Source organism: Anguilla rostrata, unplaced genomic scaffold (genome assembly GCF_018555375.3).
Source record: "Anguilla rostrata isolate EN2019 unplaced genomic scaffold, ASM1855537v3 scaf1034, whole genome shotgun sequence".
NCBI classification, from domain to species: Eukaryota; Metazoa; Chordata; class Actinopteri; order Anguilliformes; family Anguillidae; genus Anguilla; species Anguilla rostrata.
The window spans coordinates 43792-60135 of NW_026986379.1; the positions used below are offsets into that span (position 1 = coordinate 43792).

At 42.5% G+C, this 16344-nt stretch overlaps 1 protein-coding gene across 1 annotated transcript in view; it reads right to left on the minus strand.

Annotated features, from left to right (window-relative positions):
• LOC135247028 (tripartite motif-containing protein 16-like) overlaps positions 1-16344 on the minus strand; it is a 59081-nt gene that overhangs the window by 38709 nt on the left and 4028 nt on the right. Inside the window, exon 2 of the mRNA XM_064320326.1 lies at positions 10810-10983. The gene's annotated coding sequence lies outside the window, so the exon portion shown is untranslated. The remainder of the gene's footprint in view (positions 1-10809; positions 10984-16344) is intronic.

Below are 16344 nucleotides of genomic sequence, written 5' to 3' on the forward strand. Positions count from 1 at the left end.
AATGAATTAAAGCAACTGTATAAACTAGTAAAATGCACATTTAAGTGGAGGAGTTTGCCACTGGCTTCTTATAAAAAAGATGCAGATACAGGAGACAGAATTATTACTTCAAAAACATTTTACTCTGCCATCTTTTGGCATTATTACTCTCAATGTTATATTAATGTTTTAATAATCAAAAGTACATAAACACACCTTGAACATCTGAAATATAAATTTATCAAAATGTAAAAACATAAAATCATATTTAAATAGCGAGTGCTTAACCTGAACCTGCTGAAAGATCATACTCGTATGTACAGGGTTTAAGCTGTACTGAGGCTAATACTGGGCACAGCTGAAATTGCACTGGTAAGGCATTGCTCAAGAAAGGTTGCAAGTGTGTTGACGTGTGTGTGACTGGGTGAGAGTGTGTTTGTGTGGGTGTATTTGTGAATGTGTGTGCATGCATGCGTACGTTTGTGGGAGTGACTGTTGATGTGAACATGTGTGTGAGTGCGTGAGTATGCGTGTGTGTGTGTGTGCCCGGGTTGCATGTGTGAATGGGTAAGAGAATGTGTGTGTGTGTGTGTGTGTGTGCACACGTATGTGTGTGTGCATGTGTGAGTATGATTGACTGCATGAGTATGTGTGCACACGGGTGTATGGATAAGAGAAAGTGTGTGTGCGTGCGTTTGTGTGAATGTGTGTGAGACTGTGTGAGCGTATGCACGTGTATGTGTTTGTGCGTGAGAGTGCCTTTGTGAATGTGTGTGTTTATACGTGTGTGTGTATGTATGGGTATGAGAATGTTTGTGTATACATGTGTATATGGTGTGTGCACGCATGTAAGTGTATGCATGTGTGTGCATGTGTGAGTGCATGAGTATGTGTGTGTGTGCGTATAGGTAATAGAATGTGTGTGTTTATACATGTGTGTGCGTGCGTATGGGAATGAGAATGTGTGTGTGTTGACACGTTTGTGTTTGTGCGTGAGTGCATGAGTGTGTGTGTGTGCGCATGCGTTTGCGAATGTGTGTGTCTGTATACTGTATGTGAGTGTGTGAGTGAGAGAAAGAGTGTGTGTGTGTGCATACGGGTATGAGCGTGTGTATGTTTGCATGGGCGTGTGTGTGTGCGTGAGATTGTGTGTGTCTGTGTGGAGGTGTGTGTGAGTGACTGGGTGTGAGAGAGTGTGTGTGCGTAGGTGTGTGAGTGCGTGTGCATGAGTAAACATGAGTGTGTGTATTTGTGAGTGCGTGTGCATGACTGAGAGAGAAAGGGTGTGTGTGAGAGTATGTGTGTGTGTGATGGAGTGTATGTGAGAGAGAGACGGTGTGTGTGTGTGCGAGAGTGTGTGTAGGTGTGTGAGTGCGTGTGTGTGGGTCTAGGTGCATATGAGTGTGTGTGTATATATATATGTGAGTGTGTGATTGAGTGTGTGTGTGTGTGAATGTGTATATGAGTGTGTGTGTGTGTAGGTGTGGGTGTGTGAGGGTCTAGGTGTATATGAGTGTTTGTGTTTATATATGTGTGTGAGTGTGTGTGTGCATGCGTTCAAGTGTGTATGCGCACGTGTGTGTGTGTATGCGTGTGTGTGCATGTTTGTGTGTGTGCGCATGTGTGTGTGTCTCTACTCCAGTTAGCAGAAGGATGAGGAGTGTGTGTGTTGACACGTGTTTGTGTCTCTGCACCCATGTATGTGTGTGTGCATGACTGCATGAGTTTGTGTGTGTGTGCGTGCGTTTGTGCGAATGTGTGTGGATGTGTGTGTGTGAGAGAGAGAGGGTGTGTGTGTGAGTGACTGAGTATGAGAGAGAGAGTGTGTGTGCATACGGTTATGAGCGCGTGTACGTATGCATGCATGTGTGTGTGTGTGCATGAGAGTGCACTGGTGAATGTGTGTGTTTGTGTGTGTGTGCGTGCGTTTGTGTGGATGTGAGTGTGTGTGTGTGTGTGTGTGTGAGAGAGAGAAAGGGTGTGTGTGTGTGCATACGGTTATGAGCGTGTTTACGTATGCATGCATGTGTGTGTGCGCGTGAGAGTGTAGTGGTGAATGTGTGGGTTTGTGTGTGCGAGAGATTGTGTGTGTTCATGTGTGTAGGTGTGTGTGTGCATGTGTGTGATTGGGTGTGTGAGTGGGTGTGAGAGAGTGTGTGTGTGTGCGTAGGTGTGTGAGTGCGTGTGCATGAGTGTGAGTACGAGAGAGAAAGGGTGTGTGTGACAGTGTGTGTGTGTAGGTGTGGGTGTGTGTGTCTATGTGTATCTGAGTGTGTATGTGTATGAGTGTGTGTGTTGTGTGTTGTGTGTGTGTGTGTGTGTGTCTCTACTCCAGTTAGCAGAGGGACACTGAGGAGTCCCACACATAAAATCCAGCACAGAGGGGTGTGTGTTGAGTGAAGTGTGTGTGTATGCGTGTGTATGTACACGTGCATGTTTGTGTGTGTGTGTCTCTACTCCAGTTGGCAGAGGGACACTGAGGAGTTATTCACATAAAATCCAGCACAGAGGGGTGTGTGTTGAGTGAAGTGTGTGTGGAGTCTGTGCAGGAGGGTCAGTGTGTCAGAGTCAGAGACGCTGTAGAAGGACAGAGTGCCGGCCGGACGGTCCACACACACTCCTACCCTGTACACACACACTCCTCTACCATCATCATCATCACACACTCCTGCTATGCGGTAGGGGGAGGGGGGGGCAGGTATGTGTGTTGGGTTCACATTGTGCCTGACAGAGTATCTGAGTTTATCAGAGTCTCTGGGTTTAATGCACTCCAGACTCCAGGAGTTTTTATTCCATCCAAACCTACAGTCAGAACCCTCTCCTTTCCTGCTGATTCCTTTATATGTCACTGCTATAGAAACCGCTCCCACCCACTCAGACACACTGAACTCAGCCTCCCAGTAACAGCGCTCACACACACTCTCTCTGCACACAACCTGGAGCAGAGACTCAAATCTCTCTGGATGATCAGGATATGGCTCCTCTCTCCACCCTGTGTGTGTCACCTTCCTGTTCCCCTCAGACAGAGACAGCCATCTGTACGCTGTGTTTGGATCCAGTGTGAGCTGACAGTCGTCTGCACACCAGAGACATTAATGAGATTAATTATCATTATTAATATTCACCTCATTATGCGTGAGAGAGAGAGAGAGAGCTGTGATAGTATCTCTGTGTGTGTGTTTGTGTACATGTGAGTTTCTGTTTGTGTGTTTATGTGTGTAAGAGAGAAGTCTCTCTCTCACACACACACACAGCAGATTGTGTACCTATGGAAAGTGTTCTGTGTCGATACACACTCACATTTCCTGGGTCCTGGTTTGGTCCTGTTCTCTCCTCCATGGTCCACACTGTAAGAACAGCAGAACAGAATTTAGAATTTTAACCATCCTTTATTTCCACTCTCAACACACCAATGACATCACATGAATAAAAACAAAGACACAATAAAACACAAAACCAAGATCATATGGAAAACACACAAATCTGTCACAGGAAACTTATTCCATTCCCTCACCCTATTCCATGTGCAAAAATAGCTCCTCTCCCTCCACTGAACATAAAACACCCTTATAACACACACACTCTGAAACACACTCAGGTTCTCCATTGCTTGTAATACTGAAACTCCACCATCACTGTGTCCCTGATCAAACCCATAACTACAACAACCACATTTTATTTACTGCAGTAATCCCCTGCAGCACCCTCCACAGGAGATCCCCAACCCTCTTGAGTAACACTGGTTTGAACTGTGCCCTCCATGCCCCCCCAACTCTTTTTGTGTGTGTGTGTGTGTGTGTGAGGTGCAGCGTGGAAACTCTCTGTACTTACAGCAGTGTGAGTGTGTCCAGTTTAGCAGCAGACAGCACTCTCACTCCTGAGTCTCCTGGGTGATTGTATCTCAGGTCCAGCTCTCTCAGGTGTGAGGAGTTTGAACACAGAGCTGAAGCCAGAGAATCACAGCCTCTCTGTGTGACTCTACAGCCAGACAGCCTGCAGAGAGAAGGACACACACACCTTACACACATTAATATAAACTAACAGGGCTGTGTGTGTCAGACACATAGCAGTGTGTTACACACCTTACACACATTAATATAAACTAACAGCTGTGTGTGTCAAACACATAGCAGTGTGTTACACACCTTACACACATTAATATAAACTAACGGCTGTGTGTGTCAAACACATAGCAGTGTGTTGCACACCTTACACACAATAATATAAACTAACAGGGCTGTGTGTATCAAACACATAGCAGTGTGTTACACACCTTACACACATTAATATAAACTAACAGGGCAGCGTGTGTCAAACACAAAACAGTGTGTTACACACCATACACACATTAAAATAAACTAACAGGTCTGTGTGTCAAACACATAGCAGTGTGTTACACACCTTACACACATTAATATAAACTAACAGAGCTGCGTGTGTTAGACATATAGCAGTGTGTTACACACCTTAAACACATTAATATAAACTAACAGGGCTGTGTGTCAAACACATAGCAGTGTGTTAAACACCTTACACACATTAATATAAACTAACAGCTGTGTGTGTCAAACACATAGCAGTGTGTTACACACCTTACACACATTAATATAAACTAACAGGGCTGTGTGTATCAAACACATATCATTGTGCTACACACCTTACACACGTTAATATAAACTAACAGGGCTGTGTGTGTCAAACACATAGCAGTGTGTTACACACCTTACACACATTAATATAAACTGACAGGGCTGTGTGTGTCAAACACATAGCATTGTGTTACACACATTACACACATTAATATAAACTAACAGGGCTGTGTGTGTCAAACACATAGCAGTGTCTTACACACCTTACACACATTAATATAAACTAACAGGGCTGTGTGTGTCAAACACATAGCAGTGTGTTACACACCTTACATATAATAATATAAACTAACAGGGTTGTGTGTGTCAAACACATAGCAGTGTGTTACACATCTTACAGCACATTAATATAAACTAACAGGGCTGTGTGTGTCAAACACATAGCAGTGTGTTACACACCTTACACACATTAATATAAACCAACGGCTGTGTGTGTCAAACACATAGCAATGTGTTACACACCTTACACACATTAATATAAACTAACGGCTGTGTGTGTCAAACACATAGCAGTGTGTTACACACCTTACACACAATAATATAACCTAACAGGGCTGTGTGTATCAAACACATAGCAGTGTGTTACACACCTTACACACATTAATATAAGCTAACCGGGCTGTGTGTGTCAAACACATAGCAGTGTGTTACATACCTTACACACATTAATATAAACTAACAGGGCTGTTTGTATCAAACACCTAGCAATGTGTTACACATGTTACACACATTAATTGGGATGGCAGGTATGCCATCCCGCCAAGTTACGCCTTGGCGGGGGCATGCCCCATACCTATACAGCACCGAGAGTTTGGCACTTTTCAGGGTTCCCCATAGAAATAACCACAACAGCCACAGACACTCAGCCCTTAAAAACATTAAATTCTGTACATTCTGACCCCATTTCAACAAACAGAATTCATAAACAACTTCACATGTCCACACAATAAAGCTCCAAACTAAGGGGATTTTGCGTTTTCTCCTTCTTCTTCTTCTTCTTCTTCTTCTCTTTCTTCTTCTTCTTCTCATTCTTATTTTTCCTGCCGCCTATCCCACTAACAACATGTCTCCCCATTGGACATTTCACTGACACCAGCCAAATCTTCACCTACACGACCCAATCAAAAACGCGCATACACACGCAAAATACCCATACCTTTTTGATCTGAAACATTTCCAGTTTAAACAGTTAGTCTGCCTGTGGCCTAGTGGGCAAGGTTCCAGTCTTGAGAACACGGAGTCGTAGGTTCAAGCCCAGCTAGGAACGTGTTTCTTTAACCTGCTTCGACCCTCACTAATTATTGTCTACTACTTATCAATTATTGCTTTTGCACCATATCTACCCGCCGTTCACCGTTCAGTTATTAACCGGCTACAATATTGCAAAGCCATATGGATTCAACGGGAGCTCTTCTGTGCTTACTGGCCTGTGTTCTTCTTTAAAACCACCGGCAGGTTTGCTAATGATATTTCACGCATTGCATAGCTATGACATGGTGCTGCACTAACGAAGTCACAGACTGGTAAACCTCCGGTTTAAGGCTTGAATCCCGACACGCCCTCAGGCAGATCATTTCCTCTTTTACACTAACGTTTTCTTACGGTTATATTTGCTTTACCAAAACTCACTCACGGCCACCCATATGCATTTCATGACGGCAAATGTATTCCTTTTATTAAAAAGTTACACCAGTTCACCGCTGTGCCATTTCTACTAACTATATTTCTTCCCTTGGCTACCGTACAAAACCTTCATATCAGCAAACGCCACGTTTCTACATTCATGTTACCTCGCCCTGTTCTCCATCTAGCCACATAGGCTACAAGCAATTACTACATATGTACGTTCTGCAACTCCGCATTAAAACATTACATTTAAAATCATGATTCACTCATAAGTATAACTACTAGCACTGAACATGAGAAAAACACATTCGTGCAATAGATTGCACACGTTATTTAATCCGCCACTTAAACAACTAATGTTAAATGTTATATACCGTTTGATAAGGAAACTAAGCTCGCTCATGGTCACTTCATTTACTTCGCACTATAGTCTGTGATCATGTCAACCTTCACCTACATGCCCATTCTGCTAAAAAACATATTGTTTCAACTACGCAATTTCATCATTTCGCCTAATTTATCTCACACTTGTTATTTTCTCATATGCAAAGCCTGCTGGGACATATGCGTCTGCTCCTATTCTCCACTATCAACTTTTCCGGTTCTACCTTAACAAAACAGCAAAGAGGATTCCTACCTGCAGATAAGCCTATCAAAATGCCTTATAAACCTTACAAACACTAAAAGTGCATCTTCACGAAATAACAGACAACGGAGCAGGACAGAAGGGTACACAAGTTGCGACCTAGGCAGCTCTAATTCTACGGGCTTGCTGATTCTTTTGTCAATCAAGGCTCGTTGGATGCCCGTCAAATCCGTGAGTAGCCTACATAGCTACACTGGCCATATTTCACCTTTTCTGATGCGTTTACAATTACGCCACCGCACTATTTGTCACAGCCACTGTTTTACATATATAGCAAACCGAAACTTCTAAACGTACACGCTCATCAGACTGTACAAATTCACACAATGATAGCCATAATCCACAACCGTTTCTTACAGGGTCACTTTGCATTTCTCACTCTCGTAATAAAACGCTTTGCAAAAAGAAATGATATCTCATAAAAAAACACGTTTTCAACGTACAAAAATGCCAAGTTACTCAAAAGTATTGATATCAAAATGACGCCAAGTTACGGTACTACAAACAATATAGGCTATCTTGCCTCACCGAAATTTAATAACATGTATTCCAAAGCAATGCTACCCAATATTTCCTCAATTCTTTCAAGTCACTTGGCCCTGTGTTTTGTAATCTTACCATATTACAATGTCATGCAAACGTTGTGTCAGATCAAAGTGTCAAATATTTAATATTGCCTCATGGAACACATTGAAATTCATGTAGAAAACTGCTGGTCAGTCACTACAGGAAGCATATTTCTCCAGAAAACATATGTTTATACTTGCTTCTGAACTGAATTTGACTAAAGGTACAAGTGATTGTATATTTGCAACGTACAATAAATACATGTAAAATACATATTGTACATATATACATAGAGAACTTATTTATCCCCATGGGGACATTTGCCTCGCAGCATGTTACATTCACATTTACGAACAGACACTTATACCAAGAAACATACAATCATTCACGCAACAGAAAGGCTGACCACCAAAATACATACATACCAATACAAATTGGACATATAGATGCCTATTCAATCAATCATGACTGTGAGAAAGCCATCCACACATATGTTTGGCCTGTCCATGTACTGCACGCTTATATACACACAGGGCCAAGTGACTTGAAAGAATTGAGGAAATATTGGGTAGCATTGCTTTGGAATACATGTTATTAAATTTCGGTGAGGCAAGATAGCCTATATTATTTGTAGTACCGTAACTTGGCGTCATTTTGATATCAATACTTTTGAGTAACTTGGCATTTTTGTACGTTGAAAACGTGTTTTTTTATGAGATATAAACTAACAGGGCTGTGTGTGTCAAACATCTAGCAGTGTGTTACACACCTTACATATAATAATATAAACTAACAGGGTTGTGTGTGTCAAACACATAGCAGTGTGTTACACATCTTACAGCACATTAATATAAACTAACAGGGCTGTGTGTGTCAAACACATAGCAGTGTGTTACACACCTTACACACATTAATATAAACCAACGGCTGTGTGTGTCAAACACATAGCAATGTGTTACACACCTTACACACATTAATATAAACTAACGGCTGTGTGTGTCAAACACATAGCAGTGTGTTACACACCTTACACACAATAATATAACCTAACAGGGCTGTGTGTATCAAACACATAGCAGTGTGTTACACACCTTACACACATTAATATAAGCTAACCGGGCTGTGTGTGTCAAACACATAGCAGTGTGTTACATACCTTACACACATTAATATAAACTAACAGGGCTGTTTGTATCAAACACCTAGCAATGTGTTACACACGTTACACACATTAATATAAACTAACAGGGCTGTGTGTGTCAAACACCTAGCAGTGTGTTACACTCCTTCTAAAACTCAATATAAAATAACAGGGCTGTGGAATGAGTCATTATTAAACACATTTGAGTTTCATGCAATTACTGTAACTCATCCCTCAAAATTTCACATTATTGTTCTGTACCATCCTCCAGGTCCACTCGGCTCTTTCCTGGACGAGCTGGACACTCTCCTGAGCTCCCTCCCTGAGGATGGCACTACTGCTATTCTACTGGGAGACTTCAACCTCCCACCAGAGACCTCCCAACTGTCCAGGGTTGCCTCACTCCTCCAGTCTTTCGCCCTATCCCTGTCCTCTTCCCCCCCCCACACAGAACAACCTGCTAGACCCTCACCAGTCTGGCTTCTGATCCGGGCACTCAACAGAGACTGCGCTCCTCGCTGTGACGGAGGCACTTGCCACTGCAAGAGCTTCACGCCTCTCCTCTGTCCTGATCCTTCTTGACCTGTCTGCAGCTTTCGACACGGTCAACCATAAAATACTTCTCTCCACCTTGGCTGGGATGGGCATCGCCGGGACTCCCCTGTCTTGGTTCTCTTCCTATCTTGCAGATAGGTCCTACCAGGTCACCTGGAAGGGGTCTGCCTCTGCTTCTCATCCCCTTGTTACGGGAGTGCCGCAGGGATCTGTACTGGGTCCTCTGCTGTTCTCCTTATACACCAGATCTCTTGGTTCAGTTATTAATTTGCATGGCTTCTTCTATCATTGTTATGCAGATGACACACAACTCTTCTTTTCTTTCCCCCCCTCGGCCACACAGGTCAATGATAAGATATCTTCCTGCCTGGCTGACATCTCCACCTGGATGGCCAGCCACCATCTGAAGCTCAACCTCAACAAAACTGAGCTGCTCCTCCTTACTTCGTGAGCTCTCAATCACGGTTGATGGCACCACAGTGACTTCCTCTCACTCTGCCAAGAGCTTGGGGGTGGTCCTGGATGACTAACTGGACCTCAAGGAACACATCAAGGCAACATCACGGTCCTGCAGATTCCTTCTGTACAACATCAGAAGGATTCGACGATACCTGACGATGCACTCCACCCAGCTGCTCGTCCAGGCTACGGTGACCTCTCGCCTTGATTACTGCAACTCTCTCCTTGCAAGCCTGCCAGCTTGTGCCATACAGCCACTACAGATGATTCAGAATGCCGCTGCTCGACTCATCTTCAACCTTCCCAAATTCTCCCACGTCACTCCTCTGCTGCGATCACTCCACTGGCTACCGGTTGCTGCTAGGATCCGGTTCAAAGCCCTGACCCTTGCCTACACTGCTGCCAACAGGACAGCCCCCATCTACTTGCAGGACATGACTCGATTCTATGTGCCTGCTCGACCATTCTGCTCTGTGGCAGCAGGGCGCCTTGTAACCCCTCCCACTCGCCCAAAGGGATCACAGAGCTTCTCCACCCTAGCTCCCCAGTGGTGGAACGAACTCCCCATCCCTCTCCGAACCTCCCCCTCACTACCCATCTTCCGCCGTGGCCTGAAGACTCATCTCTTCAGACTATACCTGGACTAACCACCACCACACTGTATATTTCACTCTAAATCTCCCCCCCCCTTTTTCTTTTTCATGACACTTGTTACATGTTGCCCCATCCCAGCACTTTTTGGTAATTTGTATTTGTCCTAATACTGTAGCTTATTCTTCTGCCTAGTTGGCTTTGCAGAGGTTAGGTCTGAATAGTGTTCACTGTGTGAACTAAACTGTGTTCTTGGCTAGAAATAGCTGTACAAAATAAGTATTGTACCTTACTGAACCTGTGTTTAGCAGTTGTCTATGACCATGAAATGCACTTTTTGTACGTCGCTTTGGATAAAAGCATCTGCCAAATAAATGTAATGTAATGTAATGTACACCCCACTACAGTTCAGGAAACAGGACTAATTCATTTTCTTCATTCATGTGTAGTCTTATTCTTCCAAGACGAAGAACAGGAACATGCTGTTTCAGTTCTGTGGAGTGTCTGTTTTCACATTAGAAACATTGACACGTTGTGTGTTGTATTTAGTCACATTGTAGCCCTTATTTATTTAAGGGGTGTGTGTTTGTACTCACCCCAGTCTCTGCAGTTTACAGTGTGGGTCTTCCAGTCCAGCAGAGAGTGCTCTCACTCCTGAATCCTGCAGCTCATTGTCTCTGAGCTCCAGATCTCTCAGCTCTGAGTGAGGAGAACGCAGGACTGAGGCCAGAACATCACAGCAGCCCTCTGTGAGATTACACCAACCCAGCCTGTGGAGAAACCACACACACACACACCATGCACACACACATGGGCGCACACACACGCACAAATTCACAGCTGTGACACTGTCCACCTTGGCAGTTGATACATATGTACGTACGCATTCCTGAGATGTACACACAAAAACAGGGAGGAGGGTGTGTAAATTAAGTTCATTAAGTATTCTGACTAATACACAAAAGTCTAAGGCAATTACTGGGCTCTAATAACCCTTTCCATGTGATGAACTTATCTGATTTGCAAACATATTAATTTCATCTGCAAACACAAAAAACAGCATTTTTTATAGATAAATATAACTGTTAATGTACACGTGAAACATGTTGGAAAACATGGGAGCCACAGTTTACCCCCCTGAGGCATCTCACATTATAGTGGGCCAGTTGCAGATAATATTGCTTGTTTACCACCAAACCCAGTTAAATTGACCTTTTAATCAGAACCTTTGTGCTACATCCTCTACCCCCTCGCCCAGTCAAATTGTCTCCCTTTGATATGCAGTACCATTGTGTGATATTATCTACCCCCTGCTTCAGTCCAATTCCCCCCACACCTTGTTTCTTCCCCCCAATGTCTGATTACACCCCCCACCCCCACCCCCCTCCCTTTTCTCTGATGTGTATTCATTTAAGGAAATGACCATTTGGCCCTCTGTTTTCCTTTAAGGAACAGGGTATAAGTATTCACTGTCTCATTTCATGTCATCATTTGTTGGTTCTTTGTTTATCTGTACTTGGGTAACAGACCCACTAGTTCCTTTGCTACATTAAACTACCTATTTGAAAACGAAGACGTACCTGCATTCATTATTCTACTTACAAAAGTGCGGCGGAATAAACTGAACTCTTAAAAATTCCACAAAACACATTAGCTGGATACACTACTGTTATCATGATAATATTTTCTTTCTAATCTTGTAACCATGAAGTTATCAAACAATTTATGGTTAACTAATTCAGTATTTTTGACATTAATTTTAACAATGGTGAAATGAAACCGCATTCAATACAAAATTGTGAATTCTTATTTAACTTGATGGTAACCTTGACAACACTGTTTAAAATGTGGCCGTTAGGAGGGTCGGTTGGTTACCATGGCGATGATAGCTCGCTCTGAGCCGTTTACTGTTACGTCACCTAGTTATTCTTTAAAAATAAATCTAGAACTACACAGTTACATAATACAAATATCTGATAATAACTATTCACACTTTGCAAATATGATAAATGGTAAATGGACTGCATTTATCCAAAGCGCTTTACAATTGATGCCTCTCATTCGCCAGAGCAGTTAGGGGTTAGGGGTTAGGTGTCTTGCTCAAGGACACTTCGACACGCCCAGGGCGGGGTTTGAACCGGCAACCCTCCGACTGCCAGACAATCGGTCTTACCTCCTGAGCTATGTCGCCCCTAACGCCAATATCATTCGTTTACCATTTTCTTCAAACAACATGACCCTCAAGTTGACAATTGTTGCCGTTGTTGTGAGTTTAGCTTTGACTTTGACTCACAAGCAGGAGTTAGCTAGCTAGCCAGCCCAACCTACCTTAACTTCATGAACCAACCTAGCTAGTGGAGCCAGTGAAGAACTAAGCAGCTTACTGTCACAGACAACTTAAATATATACACCAGTATATAAAACCTCATAAAAAACACATTTTCAATGTACAAAAATGCCAAGTTACTCAAAAGTATTGATATCAAAATGACGCCAAGTTATGGTACTACAAACAATATAGGCTATCTTGCCTCACCGAAATTACATAAGATGTATTTCAAAGCAATGCTACCCAATATTTCCTCAATTCTTTCAAGTCACTTGGCCCTGTGTGTATAAGCATGCACTACATTGACAGGCCAAACATATGTGTGGATGGCTCTCTCACAGTCAAGATTGATTGAATAGGCGTGTAGATGTCCAATTTGTATTGGTATGTATGTATTTCGCTGCCCAGCCTTTCTGTTGCGTGAATGATAGTATGTTTCTTGGTATAAGTGTGTGTTCGTAAATGTGAATGTAACATGCTGCGTGGGAAATGTCCCCATGGGGATAAAGAAGTTCTCTATGCATGTATGTACAATATGTATTTTACATGCAGTATTTATTGTACGTAGCAAATATACAATAACTTGTACATGTACTCAAATTCAGTTCAGAAGCAAGTATAAACATATGTTTTCTGGAGAAATATGCTTCCTGTAGTTAGCAGCAGTTTTGTACATGAATTTCAATGTGTTCCATGAGGCAATTCAAAATATTTGACTCTTATCTGACACAAAATTTGCATGACATTGCAAAATGGTAAGATTACAAAACACAGGGCCAAGTGACTTGAAAGAATTGAGGAAATATTGGGTAGCATTGCTTTGGAATACATCTTACTTAATTTCGGTGAGGCAAGATAGCCTGTATTGTTTGTAGTACCGTAACTTGGCGTCATTTGGATATCAATACTTTTAATGGCAGGCCTGGATTTTGGCAGTCTGAATGAATGAGTCATAGACGGTGTATGTCTTGTATGTGTGAGTAACTTGGCATTTTTGTACGTTGAAAACGTGTTTTTTATGAGATATCATTTCTTTTTGCAAAGCGTTTTATTATGAGAGTGAGAAATGCGAAATGACCCTGTAAGAAACGATTGTGGATTATGGCTATCCTTGTGTGAATTTGTACAGTCTGATGAGCGTGTACTGTTTCGGTTTGCTATATATGCAAAACAGTGGCTGTGACAAAGGGTGCGGTGGCGTAAGTGTAAACGCAACAGAAACGCAGGTGAAATATGGCCAGTGTACGTACTCACGGATTTGACGGCCATCCAACGAGCCTTGATTGAGAAAAGAATCAGCAAGCCCATAGAATTAGAGCTGCCTAGGTCGCAACTTGTGTACCGTGCTGTCCATTTTGATAGGCTTATCTGCAGGTGGGAATCCTGTTCGCTGTTTTGCTAAGCTAGACGCATATGTCCCAGCAGGCTTTGCATATGAGAAAATAACAACAGTATGAGAGAAATTAGGATGAAATGATGAAATTGCCTAGTTGAAACAATATGTTTTTAGCAGAATGGGCATGTAGGTGAAGGTTGACATGATCACAGACTATAGTGCGGAGTAAATAAAGTGACCATGAGCGAGCTTAGTATCCTTATGGAACGGTATATATAACAGTCTGTATAAAGCATTAGCCATTAAAGTGGAGGGTTAAATAACGTGAAATGTTATGATGGAGTCATGATTTTAAATGTAATATTTTAATGGGGAGTTGCAGACCGTGCATACGTAGTAATTGCTTGTATGCAGCTAGACAGAACAGGGCGAAGTAACATGAATGTAGAAACATGGCGTTTGCTGATAAGAATGTTTTGTACAGTAGCCAAGTGAAGAAATATAGTTAGTAGAAATGGCACAGTGGTGAACTGGTGTAACTGTTTAATAAAAGGAATACATTTGCCATCATGAAATGCATATGGTTGGCCGTGAGTGACTTTTGGTAAAGCAAATATAAGCGTAAGAAAACGTTAGTGTAAAATATGAAAATATCTGCCTGAGGGCGAGGCGGGGTTCGATCGTTCGACCTCTGGCTTTCCAGTGCGTAACTCTGGCAGTACGCCACCACGACATAGCTACTCAATAGCCGCGTTTCCACCAAAATTACCCGGAACTTTCAGTCCCAGGAACTACTTTACCAGGAACTAAAAGGTTCCTTCAGCCAATGGTTGTCTGCGTTTCCACCGGGGTCTAAAGTACCGCGAAGATTAGGCAAATTAGCCCACTGACGTTGTCGTCGGTCCATCTGTCATATGATTTCTTCTGTAATCCCATACTACCACCGAAGTAGCCTACATTATTTTCTAATAACCGGGACAGCCCGGAGGGGTTTATTCCACTTATATACAAGGGGTTACCAACAATGACTATATATGGTTACTTTTGTATTTATTGATTTTCATATATCCTCTCAAACACATTCATTAACAGCAGAAAATATGCACACGTTGTAAACAATTTGCTGCTTTATTACTTTCTCGTCGTCAATTCCATATAGGCTAATCGCAAAATGACAAGAATAGAACGAAAACTCGGACTTGCGTGAAAATGTAAATTAGTAGTGGTACAGCCACCGTTTGCTTTCCTTCGAAGTTACTGCTAGCCGAGCAGCGAAGTGTGCCCTCCAGATGCGAACCATGCACCATAAATGAGTCCATAGTCTTCCTGGTCTTTTCGTGGAATTGAAAAATGGCAGTAAAATTGAGTAAAATTACGGCAGTCTGAAAAAGCTAAAGGGAAGATTACTAGAATTAACCTGTTATTTTACCCGGATAAAAAGTGCGGAAGGTGATTTCCAGTTTGCTTGTACTGTATCACCAATGTTAATTATGCAGAACTACCGCATACCTCACATAACTGTATCAAACGTTTTGAGTCAATTACAACGGGCTAACAAAGAAAATCCGGAAGAAAATATTCAGCAACCGAATTAATCCGTTTGAATGTTTTGGTAGCCTACGTAATATGCTGTCCCAGCACGAATGCTTAGCATTTTATAAAACGAATACTAAAGCAAGAAAAGAACAGAAGAGCACACGTTATAATTCCAAGACGTTGACAGGCTATAACCAAAAGTAGGCTACTGCGCCGCATAACATACAAGTTTGATTTGAAGTTATTATGAAAATAAATTGGTTTGCCGCTGCATATTTTCAAACATGGCGGGTAATGGCGGAAAATAAATACAACGCAAATGCTACGAGTACTCGACCAATCAGAAATGTTCAGCGCTGCAAGCTCCACCCAAAAGGTTCCTGTACTTTCGGAAAGTACTACCCCCCGAGCAGGAACGTTTTGGGGGGTAAAACAAAGCCCCCAGAACTAAATTTAGACCCTAGTTCCTGCGGTGGAAACGCACTGAGTTCCTCAAAAGGTTCCTAGTTCCGGGGTATAGTTCCTGCGGTGGAAACGCGGCTAATGTGTGAAATTTCATGGTCAAACCTGTCTGTGGTTTTTAAGAAGAACAAAGGCCAGTAAGCACAGAAGAGCTCTCGTTGAATCCATATGACCTGGCGATATTGCAGCCGGTTAGTAACTGAACGTGCAGACGGTACGTCATAATGCAGTGTATACGTTCAGTGAACGGCGGGTAGATGTGGTGAAAAAGCAATAATTGAGATGTAATAGACAGTCAGTGTAAAAGCAGGTTAAAGAAACTTGTTCATGGCTGTGCTTGAACCTAGGACCCCATGTTCCATAGACTGTAACACTGACCACTAGACTACTAACAGACCAGCTGTTAACACTAGAAAATGTTTCAGACTAAAAAGGTATGGGCATTCTGCATGTGTATGCAAGATTTTG